Source organism: Triturus cristatus, chromosome 11 (assembly GCF_964204655.1).
Source record: "Triturus cristatus chromosome 11, aTriCri1.1, whole genome shotgun sequence".
Lineage (NCBI taxonomy): Eukaryota > Metazoa > Chordata > Amphibia > Caudata > Salamandridae > Triturus > Triturus cristatus.
The window spans coordinates 850,460,141-850,487,636 of NC_140594.1; the positions used below are offsets into that span (position 1 = coordinate 850,460,141).

Consider the following 27,496-nt stretch of genomic DNA (forward strand, 5'->3'; position numbering starts at 1 on the left):
AAAAAGGACATTTACTGCAAGAACAGAATAATCCACAAACATCTGGTCTGTTAGGTCCTAAGTATAGCATCTGTTCAAGGGATCGTTTCATATTTACACAATGGGCTTTTGGACATGCAAGACAAGCAGAGTCAAGTCTATTTTCATGAAAATATATTCTTTACGTTAATTCTGCAGCTAATTGTGGGTGGAAAGGTATATCTTGAATTCAAATCGACAACATTTTTGGATGAGATGAGGTTCGGTAAACTCTCAAATATTTGACTTGGTTTGAAATCTAAATCTGCCTTACCAAGTTTCTTTAACAAAGTAATTATTGTATAGTTAAATTCACAATGTTCAAGGTGATTCAACTTATTTGAGACTAAATTAGGAGGGAGGTGGTCCAATTCTCTAGAATCCCTTTGAGAGATTCACCAAATGCCTAACTTGGATACCCCAGAACTGGTTGCAGCATAGCGTATAGAATTGCCGCAGTCCAGCTGTCACCAACAGAAGTACACATGAAGTAACCCACTCCCATTATACCTGCATATGAGCTACACCTAGATTATGGATACGGCTCCCTGTTTTCTGTTTTTACGGATTTTTACAGATAAATACAGACAGAAAACAATGTGTTTTCTGTCTGCATTTTGTTTTACAAAGCGGATAAATACAGAAGATTGTGCTGCTTTAAGTGACTCTCTGTGCTGACTTTCATGAACTATAGCCCAACAGATGAGCAGATGGACAGCATGGGAAATTTTAAAAAAGGATGAAATTTCTTTAAATAACGGCATGTGTCAATATACGTTTGTGGTATAATGCTAGTATTTACCAGTGGATGTATTGTTATGTAATATTTGGCGGCTTAAATAGCTAAAACACGACAGACATCAAAGTATGAGTGCGCGTCTATCAATTAAATAAATATGGAAGTATACAGTTTTACACCTTCATTTATACGCAAAACACAAAATGAATATGGATAAATACAGATAAAATGGTCCAAAAATAAATATAGATAAATACAGACGGAAATGTTATAAAAATAAATACCATAAAACCGGGAGCCCTAATTATGGACTATGAAAATCAAAGGCTCTTTTATATGAAAGTTCATTAATTTGACATATGTGTTGGAATTCAGAGAACAGTTGCTCTCCACTTGTTAGGGTACCTTGTTAATTATCCAAACACATCAAAGCTCTTTCCTTCACAGTATTAGGAGATGAGTCAGGAAAGTCTGAAAGGAGTTTAAGATGTGGTTTACACATTCTCTCTCTCTCTCTCTCTCTCTCTCTCTCTCTCTCTCTCTCTCTCTCTCTCTCTCTCTCTCTCTCATACTTTTCTGATAAAAGGAGATTGCTTTCATCCTATTTGATCAATATTGTGCTGCCATTGGGTAGAAGACTCATGTGACATCAGAAGTAGGGGAGCTGAATGACTCTGTAGGGAGGAGAACATCTGGCGAACAGCGTTGTGAGCTTGTGGGTAGGGCAGAATGAGAATGCGGCATAAAGCAAGTTTACTCTAACAAATTGCGACAACGTTGAGCAGTTAGATATCAACGAGGGACACTTGCTGAAAGAGACTCTCATTTACATCTGTAACATTGTAACGGAAATTGTGCATGTCACCATAACTTTTGTCAACTACAAAACTCAAACACTGAATTAAGGCAAACTCCCCCCCCCCATGTAAACTGTAAATGACAGCAACAATGTCACTACAATAAGAACGTTTCAAGGCAGCCAATGTACCATCCGTTGCTCTGTTTTTTTTAGAATGTCCAGGCTTTACTTATCCCTTCTTCTAAGCCAACAACACACCATATACCATCAATTCAATTTGGTGGATTTGGTGAAAAGGTTATCTGTTGTTTTTACGACATGAAAGCTGTCGAAAACAATTTGAGAGACAGTGGCCACCGAGAGATACTCTGACATGACTCCCTATTGAAAGGTTACCTATACTCAATTTAGGGCCAGGCTGGGAAGATGGAAATGTAGTCTCGGTACTGCCCATGGGATCAGGGCACAAGTCCCAAAAAAAGAAGTGTGGGACAAAACAAGTTAGGCAGTATGAAAGAGACATCACGGCGTGTGACATCACAGTGCGTGACATCACTCCTGGAATCACAGGAAGTGGCATCCCAATCCACGACCTCACAGGAAGCGAATTCACAAGAAGTGACATCGGATCTAAGGAGCTTGCACACATGTTTAGCAGGTCTATCTTGAGTACATTCGAGCACGGTAGAATATTTAACAAATTAGATTTTGTGTCGGAGTTGTGCCAAAAAAGTGGTGCAACCCTGATGCAAAATGTGGGCCTCAGTTTATACATTTATTTTTTTAACTCTGCCACATAGAAATTGCCAACACGAAAAAACGTGGCAGTAAATCTATTGTGCTTAATAGTTTGCAAAGTGTGTATTTTAAAATATCTAATGTGGTTAAGGCACCTGCTGCATAGATCTTTGTGTGCCCAGTAAACCTCAGGAAATGATATTAACGGTTAGATATCTCTGATGGTTAATGCACTTGCTTGAATAATCTATGTTTTGTCTAGTCAAATTTGCATAGAGGGTTAATGTCTCCAGCTAAACACATCATGTAACATGCAGATGACATGTTTGTATTGTATGTAGATAGGTAAGTGGGTTACTGCTTTTAACAGAGATCCTTTTGTTACTTGTAGTTCATAAATTGTAATCCTTCTAATATAGCACAGTGAGCTATGACATGTGACTCCTACACATTGTAACCCTCACTGTTTTATGTAACACATCATGTATATTGATTTACACACATAGGATTTTTTGTCATAGTATAATGTGCCCATGTGATGTAAAGTGCTCCAACACCCTGGATCGGGATGAGTAGCGCTATAGAAGAAATAAAACACACTAGTGATATGTAAATTATTATTTGTGTAAATACTGGGACAAACAAACACATCCGACATGATTGCAGTGCATGCATGTGTCTTATATGCAGGGACTGAATTCAATGAAAAGCATGCCTCTCTTAAGTACCAGTGAAGCGATAACAAGCTGTGAGTCTGTGTTTTCCCCTCCATTGCATCTGCAGTTAGTTGTGAGTTTCCAGATAGCTGCCAGCCAGGATACTCGAACAAAAGGAAGGCTCATGGTCCCTTTACTTGGCCTTTGTTTTGGGCTCAACTTGAATTTCAAGTAAAAAGCCCCCTCGCCGGCACGTTGCTGCTTGGAATGAAAGCAGACAACACACCACCGCTGCTGAATGTGGACACTGGAATAAGTTCAGTATATTTCTGTGGGTCTTAACTTCTTGGCAAGGGGAGACAGTGACAATCCTGTGAAAAGAGTGGGTAGACGCTGTGCACCCACGACTTATGCACTGCATGGGATATGGTTAGGCAAGTCGGAGAAAAAGTTTCAACTTATCTTTTTCCAAAGTTCACTGTGGGACAGGAATGCAGACATCCTGCAATGGCTGATGTAGGATTTCCCTACACAACTCTGGAGGGTACATTCTGCACCAAGGCTGAACGTCTACATCAACTTGTTGGCATTCCCGAAATCCCTTCATATTCTACTGGACATTGTAAACCTTCCAATCTCTACCTCAATGTCACTTTATGTTCTATATTACTTGTGATGTAAAGATTCATTTGAGAGTCATGTAATGTTGTGGTGCCTTCTTGCTAACAGATTCAGGGCTGTAAATTATTATCCTCCTTATGACTCGTGACTGATGCACTGCCAAATATTTCAAATTATGAAGGTGGATTTCAGAGTTACAGCACTGTTAGAATGCTCAAGTGCAGACACAAGCCTCCTAAAGCAGAGGTTTCTAAGTAAAATGAAATGCTATTAGAGAGGCAGGTCTGCTGGAACCCTTGCAAAGCCTTTCATACAACGTTTTGTATGAGGCCGATATTTTATATTTTTACGAATCAGCTGCTCTAGGTTCCCGTCAATAAGAAGTGGGTTGAGAAGATAAGACTGGTAGAATCATGTCCTTGGAAGCCACCGTATGTAGACCCGAGGTTCGTATTTGATTCGCTTCCAGTTACTCTTGTTGGGCAGATGCAGAGGATCAGTTGGTTGGAAGACCTTGGTGGTATATTAGGTGCTTACAAGGTTATTTTGTGTGGCGGAGAGAGGCTGTCAGTGTGAGTACATACTTGGAAGTGAGACGCGAGTCTAGATAGTTGTCTAGCTTTATCAGAGGAATGGCTTAGTTGTTTTAGTGGGATAAAAGACGGAATCTTGAGTCAGAGGAAGGATAAGGCGAATGAACATTTTCTGGATTTTCACAGCTGGTTCAGCTGGTATTCAGGCAAGTCACTAGTATTGTCAGTTTTGGAACTGGTCAGCGTGCTGACAAAGAGTATGGGAATGGAGCATTGGTAGAAGTAGGAAGGAAACTGGGGAGCTGACTAAGCTCAAAGAAAGAGGACTCACAGAGTATGTTTGTAACTTCATTCCAAGAGCATACAGGGTCATTTAGATCCTGGTGTGTCACCCGCCCTCCCACCAGGTCATTGGAAGCAATGGATTCTACTCCCCTGGTGGAAAAACATCATATGTAGAGATCTCAGACACAGAGATGGGGGGCTCTGTACCTTCAGTGCAGTGGACGTGATTAGTTTTTTGGATGCCATTTTTCATATTGAAGGATTTCCCATGGTTCTCGTATCATACGATGGAGTGCTGGCCTTGTTGAAAAGGCAAACATATTTTTATAACAGGGAATACAAACTTAATTGGCAAACAATAAACTTGTTTTTGAATTTCTCAAAGAAAGGATTTTGAGTTATCACAATACTGCCCATTCATCTACAGGGGTTTCCCCATATTGTTTGATGAGAGGTAGAGAAGAATGTGGTTTTCTTTCTCCTAAAGTGTTAAAGGCTTCTATGGTGTGCGTTGATTTGAAGAAAAAAGAAGAGATTGATAAGTGCAAGTGCCCATAAATAAGTCCTGGTGGCCTGCACCTGCAACCACCGGCTCAAATTAAGCACTGGGGCAAGGCCCATATCCGTAGCAAGGGTAGCAGTCAAGCCACTAACCACCGTAAGAAAAAAATAAAGGACATTTAAGCCCTATACCTAAAATGACTTGACCTTCCATAAATGCCTGTACTCCTATCCATTTTAACCTGTACTTAGGTCTTTCAATCTATTACTCAGTCAATAAGTTAGTACCAATAACTTGTATGGGTGTTAATTCACTTCGCAATTCTACTAAAACAATGACTTTAAAGTGGGTTCACAGCTATGTTAATTAAAGATAGCTCTGAGACCCACCAGAATGCCAATATAACTGAAAGGTATGTTGGGCATTTACAATCTAAATAGAAAGCAGAGGATAGTTTATATCCACCACCTACAATCGGTGTGTAGAATATATCACAATCCGTTCAAGCTGTATTGTCTGATCAAGCGGCTAGTCAAGATAGCTGATAAAAAGAAACAAATCTCCAGGAAATGACCTGCCAACCATACTATCTATCCTTAATCTGCACTAGGTGCTTCCTATCAACGTTATATCATCCGCAATCGCCAAACATGCACATCATTGTGGCAGAAAATAATGCAAAGCTTCAGCATCTTACCTCCTATGCTGAGTGGACCAGCCTATTGTACATCAATGCCCCAGCACACTACACTGACACATTCCCTTAAGACTCAAAATGATCAAAAAGAAATTAAGGATGAAATTGTACTTTTCACAGAAATATTTTGCCACATAAATTATTGCGCCTTTCTAGGAAGCTTAATTAGAACATTTGAATGTTGGGAGCTCCATTGAAAACAAGGTAGTGCCCCGGGCTGCTAACAGCCGGTAGAAGTCCAGAGCCCCATCACTCCAGTGTTAGTTCACAGCTCTTGCTGTGAAAAAAAGGCCTCGAGCTCCCTGAGGCCTTGGTTTAACAAACTAGAACATTCTGCCCTCTAGGGCCGGAATGTTCGAATAGCCTTAGAGCCCTCCATAGCGGGCTCTACCTGCCAATAAAAGGCCCACTCCCCTGTCAAAGGCCCGAGCAGAATGGTAGAGCCTGCAATGGCGGTCTCTAGGGCTATATTAGAGTCTTACGGATTACAATATTGTGCAATTGTGATTTTACTTCCCATTTTTATTTCATTATCCTGTTTTCGACTTGCTAAGGTGATGAGTTTTCAGGGGAAGTCAGCAGTGCTTTAATTTTGGAACCAAATTAATGAACAACAGGGATGGAACGAGGAAAGATCCCTTTAAATCACACAATCTTCCTCCAAAGGCTTTTTTCAGGGGACAGAGCATTAGTGCTTTGTATGTGGCCAACCAAATGAAATGATGTGTGTTTGGTGTGTGTGAGGGGTCTGTGTTTATGACTTGCATGTGCATGCGTGTGGCTCAGACGATTTATTACAAGTATGATATGCTGAGGGGTGATGTGTGTGTGTGACTTCTTGATTACCCAGTACCGTCAAATTAATGAACAACAGGGATGGAACGAGGAAAGATCCCTTTAAATCACACAATCTTCCTCCAAAGGCTTTTTTCAGGGGACAGAGCATTAGTGCTTTGTATGTGGCCAACCAAATGAAATGATGTGTGTTTGGTGTGTGTGAGGGGTCTGTGTTTATGACTTGCATGTGCATGCGTGTGGCTCAGACGATTTATTACAAGTATGATATGCTGAGGGGTGATGTGTGTGTGTGACTTCTTGATTACCCAGTACCGTCAAATTTCTGGAATGGCTGGTTGATACCTGCAAGAGAATATCCCAGACTACCTACTGTGACTGTGGTGGAGTCGGTAGGCCAAAAAGTGGAACATTTGTTCTTTGACAGGAGCAGTGATGGAGTCTGATACCACGGTATATGGGATTACCTCGGTTAGGGGGGTCGGGAATCAGGTCTGAGCACACAAACATCTCAAATATCATGCAAATAGCAGCTGACAACACATATGACACGTAGGACAGTTTTGTTAGTGTTGTCCTCTCCTGCTATTAGCTGTTGATTTTGCTCACAGAGCACTTATGTTTCTATCTTCTCTCAGTAAAGTACCACACCCTATACACTGACCTTGGTGTGGATGCCCTTGCCTGAGGACATCCACTTGCAAAGTTGCAATGGCAAGCCCCTTTACCCGAAAAAAGTTAATTTCTCTAATACTGTGTTGTCACTAAACAGACGGGAAGGCTAGGCAGAGGACACTCCATAAAATCTGACCGCCTACAATGCTCCCAACGCATTTCAGATGAGTTGGAAAAATAAAGTGATATTGTTTTGTTATGTGGTTCTTTTTTGTGTTTTGGGCTAGAATATGTTTAAGTGTTACTCTGAGATATGGAAGCCGTCGCCAAATGGATGAAAAGCAGCTGCCTACAACTCAACACCGACAAAACAGAAGTACTCATTTTGGGCCCAAATCCTGACACCTGGAACGACACCTGGTGGCCCCCCGCCCTCAGAAGTCCACCCACCCCCACGGACCATGCACGCAACCTTGAAATCATCTGGGACTCCGAGCACAAAATGGACCGCCAGATCAACTCTGTCGCATCCTCCTGCTTCCACACCCTCCGCCTCCTACGTAAGACCTTCAAATGGATCCCCCTCAAGCACAGAAAGACCATCACTCACGCCATCATCACCAGCAGACTCGACTACGGCAATGCACTCTACGCCGGAATAAACAAAAACCTTACCTGCAAGCTACTAAACATCCAGAACGCCGCCGCAAGACCTGCCAAGACACTGCCACATCTCCAAGCACCTGCGCACACTACACTGGCTCCCCATCGAGGCTAGAATCACCTTCAAGATTCTCACTCACGCACACACGGCACTCCAAGACACCGGACCAGCATACCTGAACAGCCGACTCAAATTACATGCACCCCAAAGGACCCTATGATCAGCCCAGCTCTCCTACGCTGTGGTCACCCGCACCAGAAAGACCAGATCGGGAGGCCGCTCCTTCTCCTTCCTCGCGGCCAGAGCCTGGGACCCCCTTCTGCTCCACCTCAGACAGACAACATCGCTCCTCATCTTCGTGAGAAACCTCAAAATCTGGCTCATGACAGACCCCCTCCTTGAAGGACTAAAACCTGCACCACCCGCCATCTCCCCAGCGCCTTGAGACCCTCCCAGGTGAGTAGTCACGCTTAACAAACACCTGATTGATTGATTACTCTGTGTGGGCAGGTGATAGTTCAGAAGGGTTACAGTTGAATCACAAACATAATAGACAAGCCTGCAAAAGAATCACCGAGAACATGCATGAATATTTCAACCATACATTCATCCAGTTGGACACGTCTAATATTGGCCTCAAGGCTCTACCACAGATGGTGGCAGTGGAGGACTCCTGTAAGATACTATACGATTAGTCACTTAGAAAGATACACTTGTTCCACGTGGAATGCGCAGGGAATGAGGGACCCAGCTAAGCATCACAAAATAGAGTCCTAGCTATGTCGGGAAGAAGGAAGAAATCAACCCACTTAAAGTGCTGGAAGGGGACATATGTTGGGTACTACTTACTCCTCATATGCCATATTTTGGTTCACACCAGGAATCCCATATGTAATCAATAAATAAAGCATACACCCTTAAAGCACATATGTAATAACTGAGGAGCTGTGCTTAATTTGAGCAGGCGGTTTCTGCTGCTCGGCACTCGCATTTAATTGTCAACACCGGCACTTATGACAGCCTGCCACATTGTTGCGATGTGTGTTTAATTTGGTGATGAGCACAACAGCTCTTTAAAAATTCAATAAACATTAAAAATTACTAATACCTGCACTCCAAGCTATAATATTAGCCTGGGTGGCAGGTGTTAATCATGTTTAATGTATATTAGAAGTGTGAATTGTCACACTTGCAGAGTGTGATTGTTAATGGCTGCGTTGGCACTGTAATTGGCAGCACCGGCAGGGGCAATGGGTGGTGCAACTGCAATAGCCTCCTGAGAAGGCCCTGGCACGTTATTATTATTATTTATTTTTTACAAATTAAGTACTATTGAGAGCCATCTTGATGGTGTATCTAGGCCCCTATCTCTCTCCAAGTATAATTTGTTGATTTCCTAGATAACCAAGTACTAACTTACTATACTCTCCTGCGATCTGGGGAGGGGATATTAATTATGTTCCAGATGTAGATCAAATAGACCATTTCACCTTCACTCAGATCAACTCCTAGTGCTCTAACTGACTGATTTTACACACGGTTATGTAATTGTAATTTACTAGATGCATGGAGATCCATCCATTCCCTAGATAGAGGATACTCATTATACTCTCAATGTATGATCTGTTCTCTAGAATTAGGGAGGTTCTCTGCTCGGCACATTTGCAAGACGGCATACAAGAAGATGACCATTTGTGACAAATCTTGTCAGCTCACATCCTTTTACCGCTACCACTCACAAGTAAGATATGCATCCGGTCCTGGAGGATGCAAGTGGAATCCGTCAGAAACAGCACATTTATAGGCCGCTTTAGGGAAAGAATTTCAAATGATTTCACAGAGAACGCTGGGTTGACAGAAAATGCTTTGATGGAATGGGAGGAGCCTAAAGTGGTGGCAAGTTGCATGTCTTGAGTCTACTTATGGGGTCAGAAAGGTTTTGAATAGGGAAATTAAAGTCACCGAAGGATGCAAATTGAAATTGGAAAACTAGGTTACCCCCCCCCCCCCCACGAGGGAGGCTATAGTGGTAGCCATTCCAAAACTAAGCAAAGATCCTGTGAACGCCGGAGCACATTGCCTCTTACCCATGCTAAATACAAGTCATCCGATCTTGAGGAAAGCGTTAGCCGGCACATTCTCAAAAGTATAGGCCAGTCATGAGCACCCAGACCCACCTGGTATTGTACCTAATACATGCAGCTTGTCGAATATCAGACAGCTGTTTCATATATTAGCAATCCCTTGACTTGGATACAGAGATACGGAGGAAGCCTTAGACTCTCTGAACGGGGACTTCTTGTTCAAGGCTCTAGACGAAATGGAGTTTGGAAATTAAATACTGAGTTGGATTGAACTTCTCTACACAAGCCCTTTTCTGTCTTTCTCCCTTTCTTGCTCGAATGCAGTCTGATGATAAAAAATAAGTTCTGGTCCCCAGAAATGAGTGCCACTGCCCACCACCCACAACCACTGGCACAAATGTACATGACACCTTGATTGGAGTAGGCTGCATCCTTGCTCCTCTGCTCTTTCATCTGTATATTGTTGATCTTGCATTGACATTTGATAGCATCCATATTTTCCCTTCCGGATTTGCAAACTTTGTTATTACATTTTAATATATGCAGACGAAGCACTGCCGTGTGACCAGACAGGCAATAGCCTGCAAAAAATAATCCACACTTTGGAGCACTGCAATCAAAATGACCTTCGGAAACTTCATACACAGGAAATGAAGGTCACGAATGTTATCCTTGAGCACCAATATTTTGCATGAGTTTGAAAGACTGTATAATTAAAAAGATACCGCAGTGTCCTGATTTTGGCTTGAGGCTTTGTCAAGTTGAAGTACACATTTAAAACTGCTTTTGCTTCACTCTCAGATGACTCCAAGTGAAGTGAAGATATGGGGAGGTTATTATGGCGACTGTTCAAGCACGTTCTGCAAATGTCATTTCCTTTGCATGCACCCTCGTGGTTAGAAATAGATGAGATCTTATGGACTCAAACAATCTGAGCTTCTTTTGTAAAAAATGAATCCCTGATGCCATTCCCACGCCTCGTCTCTGTAGCTTCGAGATTACTATTAATGTTTTACCAGTTTTGAATAAGGTCAGGCTAATGACAAGTCCTTTAGCAGATAAACTAAGCTGCTTAAATGTAGCTTCTGGGTATGAAATAAAACATGATGGGCTGGAGGCCTTCAAACATCTCCCTTGAGTTCACGAGCTGCTTTGAGGGAAACGTGTCAGTTGCTTCCTTGCTCTGTCACAAATAAAATGACATGCTGTGTTAGTGTTAGTAGTTTATTGGAAGAACAATAGTTGTGTGGTAGATCATCAACATTGATACTTGAGAGTCAAGCTATCAAGCTCGTGGATGCTGTTGTTATAAAAAGATGGGACTTAAACAATGTGGATGGACCCACTATGTGTATGCAATTAGATCACTGTGACTAGTAAGGAACTGGACCCATTAGGTGTTCTTAATAGACCCCTCACACACCAACCTGGTTGGTGTCATGCTTCATCATTGGGGTCCCAACCGGGCGGCCGAGTGCAACCCAGCTGTGCTATGACGCCTGATTACAGCGGAGCTGGTGTAGTGCATAAATGTGATGTGAGGTGAAATATTTACAGTTAAAAATATCTCTGAGGATCCAGGCGTCGTAGCACAACCGGGAGGCACTCGGCCGCCCGGTTGAGACCCCAATGATGGAGCATGACACCAACCAGGTTGGTGTGTGACGGGTCTTTTAAGAACACCTAATGGGTCCAGTTCCTTACTTCTCACAGTGATCTAATTGCATACACATAGTGGGTCCGTCCACATTGTTTAAGTCTTATATTGATTTGGGGAAGGGACGTACCCCTGTACTTACTTTTTCCCTAGCTCTCCCTTTGATTTCGTATAGATATAAAAAAATGAACATGAACTGAGGAAGTGTGCTTCTATTGGTCAACATTTATTCAAAAAAGCAGCAGCGGTCCGTGCAGGTAAGCAGGGTGGTGCGGGGGCGGGTGGGAGTCAACACACGAAGGAAGAGTTAAATAAATAAATAATTCCTATTCCGTCGTCTGCTGACATCCCCCCACCCCACCCCACCGCACTTACCTGCACGGACCGCTGCTGCAAAAAAGTGTTATAAAGAAATTCAGTTATATCCTCCTGCTTTGGATGAGTGGCTACAACATTGTAAAAATGTTGTTGCAACTCTTTTTGTGCCTTTTTAGATCTGATCCTCTTTATTTACTGTTGTATTTTTAAGAGGTTGGATTTTAATGAATTCATTATTAGAAGGTAATGAAAGCTGCAGCATTTTATAATACATCTAAAGCTTCTCCTTCCTACATGTAGATAGACCCCCCGGGAACTCAAAATATATTACCAGTCAAGACAGGCCGGCTGTACACATCTACAAAAAGAAAAAAAATACAACACTACTTCATGAGTTGAAAGACTTTTTGATAACTTTCCTCGGATCCGTACGATACCACCTAACTAAAAGGGCAAAATCAGTGAATCACAACCCTACTATGAAGGGTCAATGTCTACAGAGTGTGCCAGTGGATTCCTGAAATCCAAGATGAAAGGCAAGTGGTTCCATGTTACAAGTTCCATAAATATCTTTTTTGTTGTATTTTTTTTTTTTTATGGAAGCCTTTAAGTCCTCGGCTGCTGGGAGTTAGGCAGTTTGTCTGCCGGATTGATTCCTTTGCTGTTCCACTGACTATTTATTGTTGTTTCCTAAAGCTGCATCCTGGGTGAACTGTTAGTTGTTTTATGTCTAATACTGGCACATCTTCCCTTGAGTGGTATAAGCTAGAGGAAGGCTTCAGTGAACTATAGGTGGTGGTTGCTGAGCCTTCAATGACATCAGGTGGCTTTGCGGCTGTGATACCCATCTTTAAATCTAGGCCACTGTTAAGGCCTGTTTCCCCCATTGTTGTGCAGGTTTTGCATCAGTGCTTGACGCAAGGCCTGGCCTTGATTGGGAAACTAACTTCAAACTTGATTGTGTAAATACAACAACATGTTAGAGTAAACAGAGTGACTCAAAGCCAGTTGGAAGTGATGTAGTGGTGGCTAATTCACACCTGCCAAACCTATAATTAGAACAACAAAATACTTAGATCATGGTGATCCACCGTGATGTAGCTGAGTAGTTTATGAAAGCTTATGTAAAGGCTGGGTACGGTGGTGGAGATCTACAGACGAGAAGAAAGGGTTAAGGTATATTGAGAAAGAGGATACATTTGATCAGTAATGAATAACATTCCGCTGCTGAAATGGTCAGGAATGGAACCGATAATTTTACATTGTTGTGTATATTAATGAACCCACATTCTTTTATTGTGGTATCGTTCCTGAGTACCGGTCTGTGTCCAAACGAGATGGCTTCAAGAAGCACAGGTGCAGCATCCTATCCATGCCTCCATGATTATATGGTGATGCAAGTCATAGGCGAAAACGACACCATAAATATTATATTGGTTTATGGATCCGGATCTCCCATTGAGGAGGTGCATTTAAAGAGGGCTCTCTGATGTAAGGATGGAGGAAAACAGGACTGGGGAGAAACTGACAATGAGGAAGCGGTCATAATGATACAGAGGAATGGTTGAGCAACTTGGGCTTGAAGTTCAGAGACACAGATTGGAAAAAAAATTGAGATACGGTGTGAGAGTGGGCGATCTACAGCAGAGCAGTGAGGCTGTGATTGCAAAAGTAACAATGAATATAAGAGTAGGGATAAAGAGAAAATTAGAGAGGAAAATGTTTCTGAAGGGATAAACATAATGGGAGGCGAAAGGGTGAATATGAGAGCCTACACACTACCACCCATTCGCAGCTTCATAGATATCGGATGCTATAATGATGCGCATTAATGGTACTGAGAATGTGATCAACCTCGTCCAGGTCCATTCGAAAAGTGTCCCCTTTTCCTCCCAATCTTGATGGAACTACAGCTGCACTCCTTGCAGCCACGACCCATCTTCAAAACCAGCTGCATCATCTACAAATTCATCACAACCACCATCTTCACCTATCTCGATGACCATCCCAGGGTATCTACACATGCCGGACACCATCAGCCTGGACAGACAGCAGTGTAATGCGGCATCTCCTATCCTCCATGTTCGCCCCAATCCTGTTCGCCTCTCAGAAAGAGCTGAAGCCGCTCCTCTCTAAAGGACACCACATCACGATGACGTATCAGCCTACTTTCCCACCTCAGTCCACAGGCCCACCTTCAATTACTTACGGACTATCTTTACGGGTCTCTACGGCCTTACAGGTCCTGGTTTTTCACCAGCTGTCATGGCAGTTTTTGTGAAATTTAGGTCTTGTCATTTCAGGGGGGCTAATTCTTCCAGCCATAGGCAGAGAGGCTCTAAGAAGGGGTGAAAACACAACAAAAGCCTCTTTAACAAGTAAATGGTCTTTTAAAGACCTGTGAAGTACTCGGGTGCGGCTGCAATTAGAGGGCCGCCAGCCCGCGAAGCTGTCTCAGCCAAGCTGAAGCCCGGTGAGCCCAATGGGTGTTGCGCGCCTGGGAGAGGGTCAAGTGAAAACGGTGGGAGGTGCCTTTTTGTGTTTTCCAAAGCAGGGATAGTTAGCAGCTGATATAAGAAAGCAATTTAATTAACAGGCCTGACACTGGCTTTATAAATTGCATTTCATTTATATCTTCTGCCTTTTCTGTAATTCTGTGCGCCGGGGCCCGGTTGGAGTAAAATTGTTGTCCTTCTTCTATTTCCATGACATGTTCCGGTTTGGGCTTTAAAATTCTGGTCACCCTATCTCTCCGGCCTTTGGTCTAGGCTCGCGCTACATTAATACTATAAACATACATACTTGCATAAATACATATTAACCTCATACGCTCGAAAGGAAAGGTTGGGCCGGGACCATAGTATTTAAAACTGAGACCTGCGAACCGAATACTGATTTCTCAAGCAGCTGTATTAACTCGCTGAGCTGCCCCCCGTCCAAGACGCAGCACGCGACTCCTGACGTCCATTCCCCTCTGGCTTGTCCTACATCGGCTCCTGCCACACGACTGACGTGTCTGCTGCTACGTGGGCGTTTGAAGATTGATCGCATTTTCTCGAACAAAAAAAATCTTTATATTTTTCGGCCATTGCAGGGCAGAGCATTCGACACTGCGAAGAAAGCTGTTGTGATGTATTTTGTGAGACGTGCACGTGGTGTGGGTGACATTCGCGGATTCTATTTTTTCCTTGTCAGTTTGGAAACAAAGACACGACTGAATAATTTCCTTGCTGGCCTTCGGTGTAGGCTGCGTTATCTGTGCCGCTCCTGCTGTTCTGTGTGGGCAATTTGCTAGAGCAATGCCACCTGCTATTAGCATGTTAATGACACCGCTCTGTCTTCTTGGCGCGCGCTCCAGCAGACGCCTTCCATATTGTCTTTTTCGACGAGCGAGATTAGAAAAACAAGACATTCTGTACTTCGACTCCATCAACAGTTCTCTATGACCCACGCAAGCTAGTAATGTAAGGCCGCGCGCAGACCCAGCCACTGGAAGCTTCTACCTTGTTAGTAGCAGTATTTCTGAGATGTATGTGCCACACGTGGGATATCATGCAAAGTGCCACTTGAGCGGAAATAGTTTAGCACCTATTGGGAGAGCCGAGTTCAAATCCTGGCAACCCACGTGACCAAACTGTGAGATCCTGGGATCAGCACTTTATCTCCCTGCGTTTCAGTTCTCTTACCTGTTGAGAGGGCCTCGTGGCGCACTCATCACAGACACGAACAAGAGGACAACCTTTTGAAGCTTTAAGGGACAACCTTTTAAAGCTTTAAGTGCCTTTAGTCAGAGAGAGTTGTTTACCTAAAACTTTAGACTCTGCATTGTATTTATTTCTTTGATGCAACCCAAATCCCAAATATCAGTAGAGCTCTGTACAATGACTTAGCAATAAAATATAAACCCACGAAGGTTAAAAAGTCCAAGTCAATTAACAGAGAAGACGGTAACAAAACACAAAAGTGCTATATTCAAACACAAAATAAAAATAAAAAGCAACCTGGGAAGAGCACACCAGCACAGGCAGCCAACCCCAACCAGGATATACACTGATCCCCCCTAGACCCAGCTTCAGGGGAGCTGAGGACCGTAGAGCTAGCATCATGGACTCTGATTACAGCACTCTACTGAATGAAAGAGGAAATAAAGGATGCATGTTACAAAGCTGTGAAATGGTGGCAACATGTTTCAGTCAGCGAAACTTGGAAATACCCAGACGACTCAAACACTTATTCAGGGCATCACGTGGTTCACCCGTGATCCTGATCTTCTCTGCAAGATACAAATCTTAAAAATAAAAAATAAAAGCGAATTGAAGGCGACAGAGCAAGTCTGAACAAAATCTGATAGAGTCAGTCAAGCCAATGCAACAGGTAATAAAAACTCAAGTGATGTAAGAGGAACTAAGGTAAAAAAAAAAAAGATTGAGATAGAGGAGCAAAGTTCATCCTTTAGGTCTAGAAACAGCTAAAACCTGGAGGGAAAACTGGAAATCTGCATGAAAGTCTTTTTTTTTCTGGTAACACGACAAAGGGGCAAGACTGAAGCAACGCAGAGATGCGATCTTGGAAATTGAGAAGAGAATCAAGCTGAAAACCTAGCATGTAACTGGAGGCGAGAGTGGATGAACTACCAAGTGGTGAAAGAGATGGAGGTGAAAATTGAACTTAAGCTGCATGAAGTAACAAGGTGAACAGGAAAGAGTGAGTTTTTGTGAGATTTAACATATGAAGTCAGGCGACCCAATGACTCCAAGGCAGTCTCGGAGGTGAGGAATGTCCTGAGAGATGACACTGGAGATAAAGTTCGGAATTCACTCTTTACTACTGCATAGAGATGTATGATCCAAGCACAAGGTGGGAGCCAAGTTCGACCCCATGACTATTCCAAGGCCTAAAAGATATAATTATAAAATAGTACAAGTGCTTTAAAGCCTCCCATGAGGCTCGTTTGAGTTGTTAAGAATAATAAACGACCAGTAATAAATACGGTGAACTGAAAAGGTTGTTTTAGAGTAGGTTAAATAGATGGTACATGACAAGTTACTCATATCAGCCCAGAGTTTGGGATTTCAACCCATTCTGATCAACAGGAACACACTGCGTAATTGTAAAGATCATCGTTTGCTCCTCAGTTGCATCTGTTTTTCTGGAGGAGAGGCACAGGCATTTTGGATAATGACCACCAAAAGAACATCTTCGCACTGAAGTTATTGGGTTTTTATTTTCACCCATTTCAATGGCCTTATTCTTATCCATCTCGGAAGGATGCAAGGTTAACATGACCCAGCAGCGTTCGAGTCCATGGGACCTTTAGTTTGCACACAGATCTCTGCAAAGGATGCATTAGTTCACTGAACTATCATGCCTGCCCACGCTGGTGCATGCGTTGCTGAATCATCTATATAGAGATAATACTATTAATATTATTATATGACATTGACCTCGACTATGTTACCTGTAATGTCTGATCTAATGTACTTCGCTCTATTGTAAATCGGTCTGACACCTCTAGGTAAAGTATGCGCTATATAAAATCGCATAAATAAATACATTGTGTGCAGAACACACTATCAGGGAACAGTCACTTGGCACTTAGGCTTTCATTAGGAGTGGACACTTAAATTCTGACTGGGCTGGTAAGACAGTTAGTGGCACCCCTGGAATTACGAGATTTGATGGAACACAGTGGGTTCTGTGCACTTTCACCTGGATGCTTCCGCTACTGGAAGTAGATGAAATCTACGGGCGCCTGGGGCAAAATGAGGAAATACGGGCGTGATTGAAGCCGCAATTATAGTTTCGTCAGCAATCGCTTTTTTCTTAGTGGCCCCTTAGGGTCCGAATCATAATACACTGCATTTTGCCAACCGCCAGAGAATTACTGGTACCCTGGGTACTGTTAACTGAGGTGATAGGAAAACACATACTTATTTCTCAGGCCACTTGTAATGAGGGTCATAGCAGTAATTCTGGTTACGCAACAGCATGGAACTCATTTCAAGAACTTGAGAAGACTGGAGCTGATCCAACACCTAAAGGGCACAGGAGCCTGTAAACTGCAGGTTACAGGGTAGTCTGTGACGCAGTCTGCTGACCGTGCACACAGTCTGAAACTACACATATGTGGGTGGGTGTGTGCTTGGAGTGTACAGTTGAAGATGAACTGCACATAGCCAGCTTAGTTCAGAATTCAATAACAGCGGACGCTGCTTCTCACGCGTAACTTAATTTAATGGATTGATTTAGTCGGTCACAGCGACCACTGACTTTAAAATGCTGCGTGAGGAAAACGTCATTCTTCTGAAGAACTAAATAATTTGGCCAGGGAACAAAAGCTAACTCTGCTGACTCAGGTAATTACACCTCAAAGAGATATTATTCAATGCAACAGCCAAGCTGAAAAAAGTTCAGGCAGAGAAGAACAAAGATAAGAAAGCAATTTGGGATTGTTAGCAGAGTTCTAAAAGGGACCTTCTTGGAGACAGATTTTCTCTGTCAGAAGGATCAAGATGTTTTGAACTATGCCCCAATCTCTCATGGTTTAGACATTGGCAGTTGAATACTCCTGCCACGCCCAAAAACATGAAAGGCACAAAAATGATAGTCTAAATCGTATTTGGAACCACTAACAAAGAGACACAAGTACTTGATGAAATTCAAGACTGTCTGGGAATAGCAATGAAAGGGAACTCTCAAAGGAAAACACGCTTTGTATCCACTTACCACATACAGCTAACTATTGAATAGTCCAAGGAAATACCTACATGGCTGTGTAAATGTGACACGCATGAATCATTAGGAAACTCAGATTTCCATTTGCAGTATATAAACATTATACTATCAGCTATGGTGCTTGAATGCTCAGGCATTTTTTGCAGGTTTTCCAACTTGTTGAATGGAATGGACTGTCTGAGATTTTCCACAGGCCAGGGGTGGGCCGCTGTGGGGGGATGTCGACAGCTACCGGAATAGGGCAAATAAAATAAATAAATAACTCCTATTCTGTCGTCTGTGGATATCCCCCTCACAGCGACCCGCCCCGCACCTACCGCACTGACCTGCACTGGCCGCTGCTGCCTTCACTCCACCACTGCCATTTTCAAGGGGGTTCAATGCATTGTTTTTAGAGGGCAGGGTTAACGGGAAACCCCGTGCTGCCATGAAACCTGCTCAGTTCGTGGAAAGGGCTCTTTCTCATTAACGCGTTAAAATTTAAAAGCTCTTGGGTCATTGAAGGATGGGATTGGAGTGCACCTTGAGGCATCTGGCTGCGAGGCCTTCAGAAGAGGAAGGGCCCGCATTGGTACAACTTTTTCCCAGAATGGGTTGCAGACAGTTATGTTTTTTCAAACAAAAAAATGGACCTAGGATTTGCGGGGAAAGGAAAGTAAGACTTCCCAGATGTGCTTCTGTGGTGGGGGAAGCTCTATTTCCGTGAAATTCACATTGATCTCCATTTGCATTAGGAATCCTGCTACTATATATCAGGACTTCACTACTTCTTGACAAGCTATGGGTCCTTTAAGTTGGCTGCTCTTTGGGGGCCAGAAGCCCTCTTGCCGGCCTTAAAGTGTTCTGGATTGGGTTTGCCTAAAGAACCGAAGAGAACATTCCAGGACGGGACTGTGTGTTCACTTGCTGATTACTCTGGATAGTGAACATTTGGATTCTTCACTGGGGACAATGGCCTGTTGTAATGCAGGAAGCCATTAACCGGAAGTGCTTAGAAGCAAGGCTGGGTGGCTCTCATGCCCTAACCACTCTTCTCACAGAGGAAAGGAAGGTTCAGCAGCCAAACCTCAGAGGTCTCAAACAGTAAGCAGCAGGCACTGCACCTGGAACACAAGTAGGGAACAAAGCAAAAAGTGATTCCTCCCAACACGAAAACAAATCTTGTTCTGAAGCAATTGAAACTGAAGCTGAACAATCAGTTACAACAAATATTACCATGGACACCAGAACAACAAAAGTAGAAAAGTACTGTATTTAGTACTTCAATTAAACCCACGTTGCAAGCGGAAAAAAGCTTGCAAAAACCGATGCAGAACCCAGCGCAGTAATAGTGCTATACACAAAGAACAGCCGCGGTCGGTAGTAGGAGTAGCAGCAGGGCGGTGACGTGGGGAGGGGGAGGGGCAGCGTGGGGGGTAGTAAACTATGGATTACGGAGATTTACAGTTAAGTTAACATATAAATTAATAAAACAAATTTTGTTGCGTGCACTGCATCCCCAAATGCGATGCAATGCACGCAACGAAATTCGTTTTATTCATTTATATGTTAACTTACCTGTAAACCTCCGTAATCCATAGTTTACTACCCTTCACCCTGCTCCTCCCCCTCCCCACGTCACCGCCCTGCTGCTACTCCTACTACCGACCGCAGCTGACAAAGAATATTGTAGAAAAACAATATGTTGGCGAGCTGGCCCTTCAAGTGGCGGTCAATAAGTGACAGAGTTCATTTAAGGCCTGGGACTTAATAATAATAGTAATCCACATTTGTAAAGCGCGAACAATCACCCGTAAGGGTCTCTAGGCTCTGGGGGCCGTCGGGAAGATTAAGTAAGGTATTGCCCAGAGTCACATGGTGCTGGGCTAATCTGCCGCCTGCGCCGGGGATCGAACCGTGATCCCCAGATTCCCCAGAGTCAGTCGCCCTGGCCGCTGTGCCACACCTCTTCCACTTCTGCTGCTTGTGAACCTAAATCCAAAATACAAATAGCACCACTTACGGACAGGTCAACATTTTCACCCTCTCACAAGACTTACAGGCTCATTTTCTCCAGGATGGAAAAATTAATTGATAGCGCCTGACACAAGAGAAAAACATAAAATGAGCTAGGATAGCAATGTGAAATTTTGCCTTATTTTGTCACGTTTATATAAAACCAAAATCGTTATATTCTCCGATATACACATACTGATGACGAAGGAAGACCGCTGCCCAGCTAGTGTACCCATTTCACTGCTTTCAGCTGCCCCATGTACTTTAGTCTACTACACTGCATTTGCTCTTAGACTTAGATTAACGCCTCCTGTCTTCTCTAAACCTTTCAGAACCGTGTAATTGAGGAAAATACTTATTAATGTAACTTGCTGGGAGTCGAAGATGGGGTTTCTGCTCAGCAGTCAGTAACTCTACCAAGAAATGTTTAAAACTCAGTTTTTTATGGTCTGACATGACAGCACACCTGTCTCCAGACACTTATGTGAGAACCACCAGTTTGAGGCTTGGACATGTTGGCAGCCAGGAGTACATGTTTTGATTGGGCAGAAGCTGCGTGCTTCCACAAAAAGTGCTTCCCCTCCTTACAGCTGTGATCATTTGTTTATTTATCCAGCTGACTGAGCTTGAAATTTCTGGGACATTTTAATGCCATTAAAGTTTTTTTAGATAACTGGAACATTTATGGTGTTATTCTCTGGCAGCACAGATGGGGAGAGCTGTTATTAACCTACATGGATGTTTAGGTTTGGCTTGACAATGCAATTGTCATCTGATCTTTTAACCTACACCAATATTATTTTACAGTGCTTTGCTTCTACACAAATACATATCTATATCGATGCGTTTTACTTGTAATGCTTCACATTACTATACATCTTTCCTTTAAAGCGAGACCTATTAGCATTGCCAATGCATGTTGATCCTGTAGAGGGGTCGACTGAAAACAGAGAAAGGGACGTTTTTATGTGCTTAAAGGCAGGAGGAGATAGCAGCTCTTATCAGAACACAATTTAATTTACACCCATGAGGCTGGGTTTAAAAGTTGCTTTTAATTTAGTTTCTTAGTGCCTCCTTGTCTGTATTTCAATGTTGATGTGTGCTGTCATTTAAGTAATTTTGTGCCCCTAAGTGATGTAAAAATGTAGTTCTTCTTCTATGTTTGCTAAATGTCCCGGTTTTTGGTTTTCAAAATCTGGTCACCATAACCTAGAGTCATTTACCTTGTGTGATGCAAGCTGTCTCTCCATGGTGCTACATTGTATTGTATTGTATTGTATTGCATTTATATAGCGCTTACTACCCCCAACGAGGCATCAAAGTGCTTTTTCGGCGAGTAGCATGATACTTCGGGACCCATAGAGGATTAGTGTTGAATAAGTATAGTGAAATATGAAAGTAATTTTAAGTGGTAGATAGGTTAGTCTGTTATTTGGATTCGGAAGGATAGCAGAAGGATAGAAGAGGAAAAAAGGTTTGTATTTATATAGTGCTTGTTACCCCTGATGGGGTGTTAAAGTGCTTTTTTTTTGTGAGTAGCACGCTACTCCGGAAATCCATAAAGGATTAGTGTTTTAAATTAGTATAGTGAAATATGAAGTCATTTGAGTGGTGGATATGTTTTCCAGTTATTTGGATAGAGAAGGGTAGGTTGCGGGATAGAAGAGGGAAAGAGGTTTTATTTATATAGCGCTTGCTACCCCTGATGGGGTTTTGAAGCGCTTTTTTGGTGAGTAGCACGCTACTCTGGAACCCATAAGGATAAGTCTTGAATTAGTATGGTGAAACATGAAAGTAAATTGAGTGGTCGATATGTTAGTCAGTTATTTGGATTGAGACGTGTTGGGGAGGGGTAGAAAAGGGAAAAAGGTTTGCATTTACATAGCGCTTGTAACCCTGATGGGGTGTTGAAACACTTTATTGGCGAGTAGCATGCTACTCTGGAACCCTTAAAGGATTAGTGGTGAATTAGTATAGTGGAATATGGAATTTGAGAAGTGAACATGTTAGTCTGTTATTTTGATTGAAAAGAATAGTGGAGGGATAGAAGAGTGAAGGATTTGGATATTTTTTGTTTGTTTTTTGTGTTTTTTTGGGAGGTCATAGCAGTAGGAGGAGGCTTTTGGATAAGTCAAAAGGGGTTTTGGAGGGGAATAGTCAGAGGAAAGAATTTAGAAAGGTTTGTTTTGGGGGTTCGGTATAGTAAACTAGGTGTCAGATGATGCAAGGAGGGGTAGAGTAGGGGAGAGTCTAGAAAGGGTTATTTCGGGGATCATAGTAGTGGTATGGGGTTCGGGATAAATAAGAGAGTGGATGTAGAGGATATATTGATAGATGTATAGGGTGAGAAATAGGGTAGTGCATTGGAAATGCTAAATTAGAAGAAAGTGATAAATATATAGATCCATAAGTACATTGAAAGTATATAGATGCATAAAAGAGGTAAGTATATGTAGATTGAAGATATTGATAGAGGTACAGGATGAGAAATAGGGTAGTGCATTGCATATGTGTTTTCGGGAGAAAAGTAACAAACACATGTTTTCTGTAGTAGTAGAATTATTTGCTAAAACTTTAAAACTGTCTCCAAGTTGCAATGCATTACATGATAGAAGGAGAGGATCTACCAGAAACTGCACAATGCTCCCCAGTACTCCACAAGTGAACTGGAACTCCTTCCAGTGAGCAGCTGGCTTCTCTGTTCTCCAACCATTGGCTGCAGGCACCCTCTGGCTTGAGAAGAAGGCTCGATAGCAGGATACAGGCATCTCTGAACAGAGCAGGACTTGAATGTCTTTGGGTGCCTGTTCAGAAAATTGCTTGTCACAGTCCTGCTGCAAGACAACTCTCCAGTCACTTCTTCAGCCAGGCAAAGCAGAGAATCTTCCTTCATCTGGTGAATCTGAGATTCTGGCTTCTATTTCTATGTGTGACTTTATGGCTAGGGCGTACAACCTTGAAGCTGGGGACCCAGGTTTGAGTCTGGTGGGAGGCTCAAGCTTCCTGTGATTCTGGTGAAATCACTGTATCTCACCGTGCCCCAAAAAATTAATGTGTCCGTAATGCAACTGGTGCTCATGTAAAGCGCTCTGATACCTATGGGTCGAATCCACAATATATAAAACTACAAAAAATTCAAATAAATAAAAAATAAAACATTTCTTTTGGATTTGGGTGGGGAAATAAGGGGTCAGCATGAGTACTTTACATGGACAAACCAGTGTGCTATTGGTAGGATACACCAACGTAATCCTTAGCTGCACTTCACATCTATACACCCCCACCTTTTCCTACAATGTGATGGCACAGAAGGTCTGTGAGACTTGCCTTATGACGGTGGGAATCTCCCATCACATCCAATAAAATCTAAACTGGCAAATGCCGCTCCTGCATGATCAGAGCTCTGCTTGATGAGAAACTTCACCCCCCTGGAAACTGGTTTAAAGCTCTTACATCACAAAAGATAACCTGCTCCTTTCTGGCCAATGGGCTGGATGCAAGCTTGCAAGAATGCTCATAGATTGGGGAAAAACAGTGGCCATAAACTGGCGATGCAAACTCAGATTCTCACACCTACTTGACCGTTCCCGGCAAGGTCCAAGCAGCATCTGCCCTTTGAATCCTTCTATTGTCCAGGACCCCTTGAATCTTGGGCAGAGCAAATGGTCTGTCACATCCATCTAAATATCATAATGAGCTTCCAGTCACAGTCCAGAGGTGTCGTCAATCACCTTTATCATTTTTGGCTGGATGAACTATTGCAAATTACACGTCTCATAACTTTGCAACAAGGTGAGAGAATTCCAATTAGAGTATGCATTTGGGAGCTGTTACAGAGCATCGCTTACCCTTGCAGTCTCATCTCATTGACGGCCACCAGGCCTGGCACTTTAATTTAGATCAAAACACAATTTACAAAGTTTCAGATGGCAGACCCTGCCCTGTCACAGTTGTGTGATGTGCACAAAACTACACAACTCATTCTAGAGGAAACATATTTTTACTCCATTTCCACTTAACCCAACACACAAGCAACTGAATAGGTATGACCAGTTCTCATGAAGACCACATCCAACTTACTGCTTATTAATGATTTGTTACTTCTCAGAGCCTGAAATCATGGCGGGACAGACCCTTGTAAACTTGGGATGCAGCGGGTAGAAAGGGAAAGCGTTTCAGCAGTGCTTGTTGAGGTTGGACTCTGGTCAGCATACCAGTAAATAGGGAAAGGTCTGGGTAGATGGAATTCTTTACACCAAAAACTTACTGTAGGTGCTTGAATGAGGTGCATTATTATGGCACGCGTCACGGCACTCTATTTTTAGGCCTTAGAATGAGGAAAGGCAGAGGCAGTCCCGCTAGTATTTAAACCATCTCCCAGGCCTGCCTTAGCACAACTGGGCCTGTCAAATGATTCAGAAAAAAGTCTGTTAGAATGATGAGGCCCATTGTCTCTGTTCCCACTATCCAGAATGGGGACAATCCCTCTTATGGCTGTGATTAGTTAAGGGTATTTTTAGACCAGATGTGTGTCTTAGTAGTAAGAAATGCTACCCAATAACACAGACTCTAAATTAAATTGGGGATGGGTGAGTTGTGAAGTTATCACACTTTACAGACTATATAATATTTTGGGTAGTGTGCATATACGTATATTGACACTGATCACCAAAGGTATTGCCCTTTACTAAGGAGGCACCCCATAAGTGTGTTTTTTAGGTTTTAAGTAGCCATCAGGGGTGGTCCATCTCCTTCCTGTTGAGGAAGCACAAAAGCTGATCTTGCCTTTACACGACACACACACTGAATTCTGACAATGAGAATAAATGTGCACCTTGCACACGTTTAGAAAAACGATGCAGAAATTTAGAAAAAGTGATGTCAGCAGCATAAATGCGAGCTTGACATAGGTAGAAATCGTAGGAATAATCAATTAATAGATGTAGGAGATGTAAGTAACCAATAATTTTATATTATTTACAAGAAATGTTATAAAAATAATGATAACAGCATTACTATTTGACTTCACTGAAGAGTACTTTAACAAACTCATTTTTGGTGCAAATCTAAAACGGAAAGTAGTAGATGTTAACATTTTTTAGTGTATGAACCTAACATAAGAATGTATGATGTTACAACGCGATCATTTAGATCGCGGTACGTTCCATCGCGGTTATTACAACGCAAGTTGTTACAACAACTTGCGCTAGAGGCGCTGGACTTAGGAATAGTGTGATTTACTATTCCAACTCCAGTGTGTGTAACAGCAGGGAAGGTGTTGGAATAGTAAATCAAACTATTCCTTAGTGTAGTGTAACGACTTGCGTTGTAATGACCACGATACAAATGTATCGCGGTGTAATGACCACATTGTAAAGGTCATTCTCCTAACATAGTGTACAATGTTTCCGTCTAGAAACGAATTTGATATAATGATGTTTAGAAATAATTTACACGTTATTACTTTTTTAAGTTGTAGCAGTAGGCCATAATTGATGTCAAGCGTTTTGATGCAAGTTTTACTGACAAACATTTCAGAATACTTTAAAATAATAAATGATTTATTTTATTACATTCAAACTTAGAATTTAGGATTCTGTAGTAGTACTATAAGATGAAATGTTGAATTTAAACACAGTAAAATGTCTTTGTCTTTAGGCTGCAATATTTTACAGTCTTGCGCAATGTACTTGATAAGTTCTCAAATGTTGCATTATTTGTTCTTGATTCATAACACATCCTTTTTAAACAAAGACAGTTTTCTTATTCTTTTCTGTATGAATGGTGGGAAAGAGCCCTTTTACCCACATCTGTAAACAGTTGCCAACTCAAAAAGCTATGTGATAAGTAACCTGTGAGGATACAAGGAAAATCATTTCTCATTACTTATGTGGGAAATTATGTTGGTGTAACAATTTGTACCTAGAATGAGGAAAGAGATGATCATATGTTGATCAGACCATGGTGGACCCATCATTGATGTCATTGATGAAATACGGCACTGATGATTTCTCATTTATTGCCTTTCTGCGCCTTTGAGGAGAGCTTATGTCTTAGCTCAGGCTGCCCTTGGACACTTTTCCTTTGACCACTACTTGCCTTTTGAACTATTTCCCTTATGCCCCTTTGCTATTTGCCCTTGCTGATGAACTGGCTTACTGGACGAATTGGAGCAGTTTGGTGAGATACCAAACTTTAACTCTCCTGATTTATGTTCCAGTCCTTTGTTTCATCCAAGGACACTGCCCCCAGTGGACTTTAACTTCAATCCCTTTCTCCATGCTTAGAGAATCTTCGAGAACCAACTTATTGCTTTGTTGGTGGTAAAGTTTGTATGGAAACCATCCTCTTATGGATTCTGTTATTTAGGGTAAGATTACATTAACTAAATGCATGACTTTATATTTCAAATTGTTAGATATATGACTGAGCTTCTTAAAATGTTACTAATGTGTATTGATTTTGCATCCTTTTCCCTCAAATTGTTTTAATCTTGCTGACTTAAGTCTGTGTCCTTGTGACGGCAACTTTGTTCAATCGACTATGCACATTTAGCATTTTCGAACATTTTACAATAGACCCAGGCTACAGTTTTTAATCCTATTTTTATGAAATATAGATATAGACAGTGTAGCATACGCTGTTGTTTTTACAAAGCGTAGATAACCCTTTGGTATGTTGGGAAGTGGCCTCTTTTATTTGGCAGGGTGGCCTCTTTTATTTGGCAGACTTTTAGAATACGGAAAGGTGTAAAGTTTTAGAAGAGTGTCTGTATCCAACCAAGCAATCCCCATTTAATGTTTTTACAATTTACTGATGCTTGCTCTTCGCTGTTTGCTTTATGTCGGCTTAAGTTTGATTATATTACATGTGCTTTTATGCTGCAGAATGCAGCAAAATAAAGATTTTTGACTGACTTACTAACTGATCTTTTATACAATAACCTAATACTCTAAAGTTGTCTGAGTCTTATTGTGTCCAATGTTATTTTACGGAAACTGTGCTAAAGGTTAAATGCATAACAGTGATAGTCATAGATTATTTT

General features: G+C 42.1%; 1 protein-coding gene across 1 annotated transcript in view; it reads right to left on the reverse strand.

The window, feature by feature from the left end:
- GPC1 (glypican 1) overlaps window positions 1–27,496 on the reverse strand; it is a 349,563-nt gene that overhangs the window by 111,010 nt on the left and 211,057 nt on the right. The window lies entirely within an intron of this gene.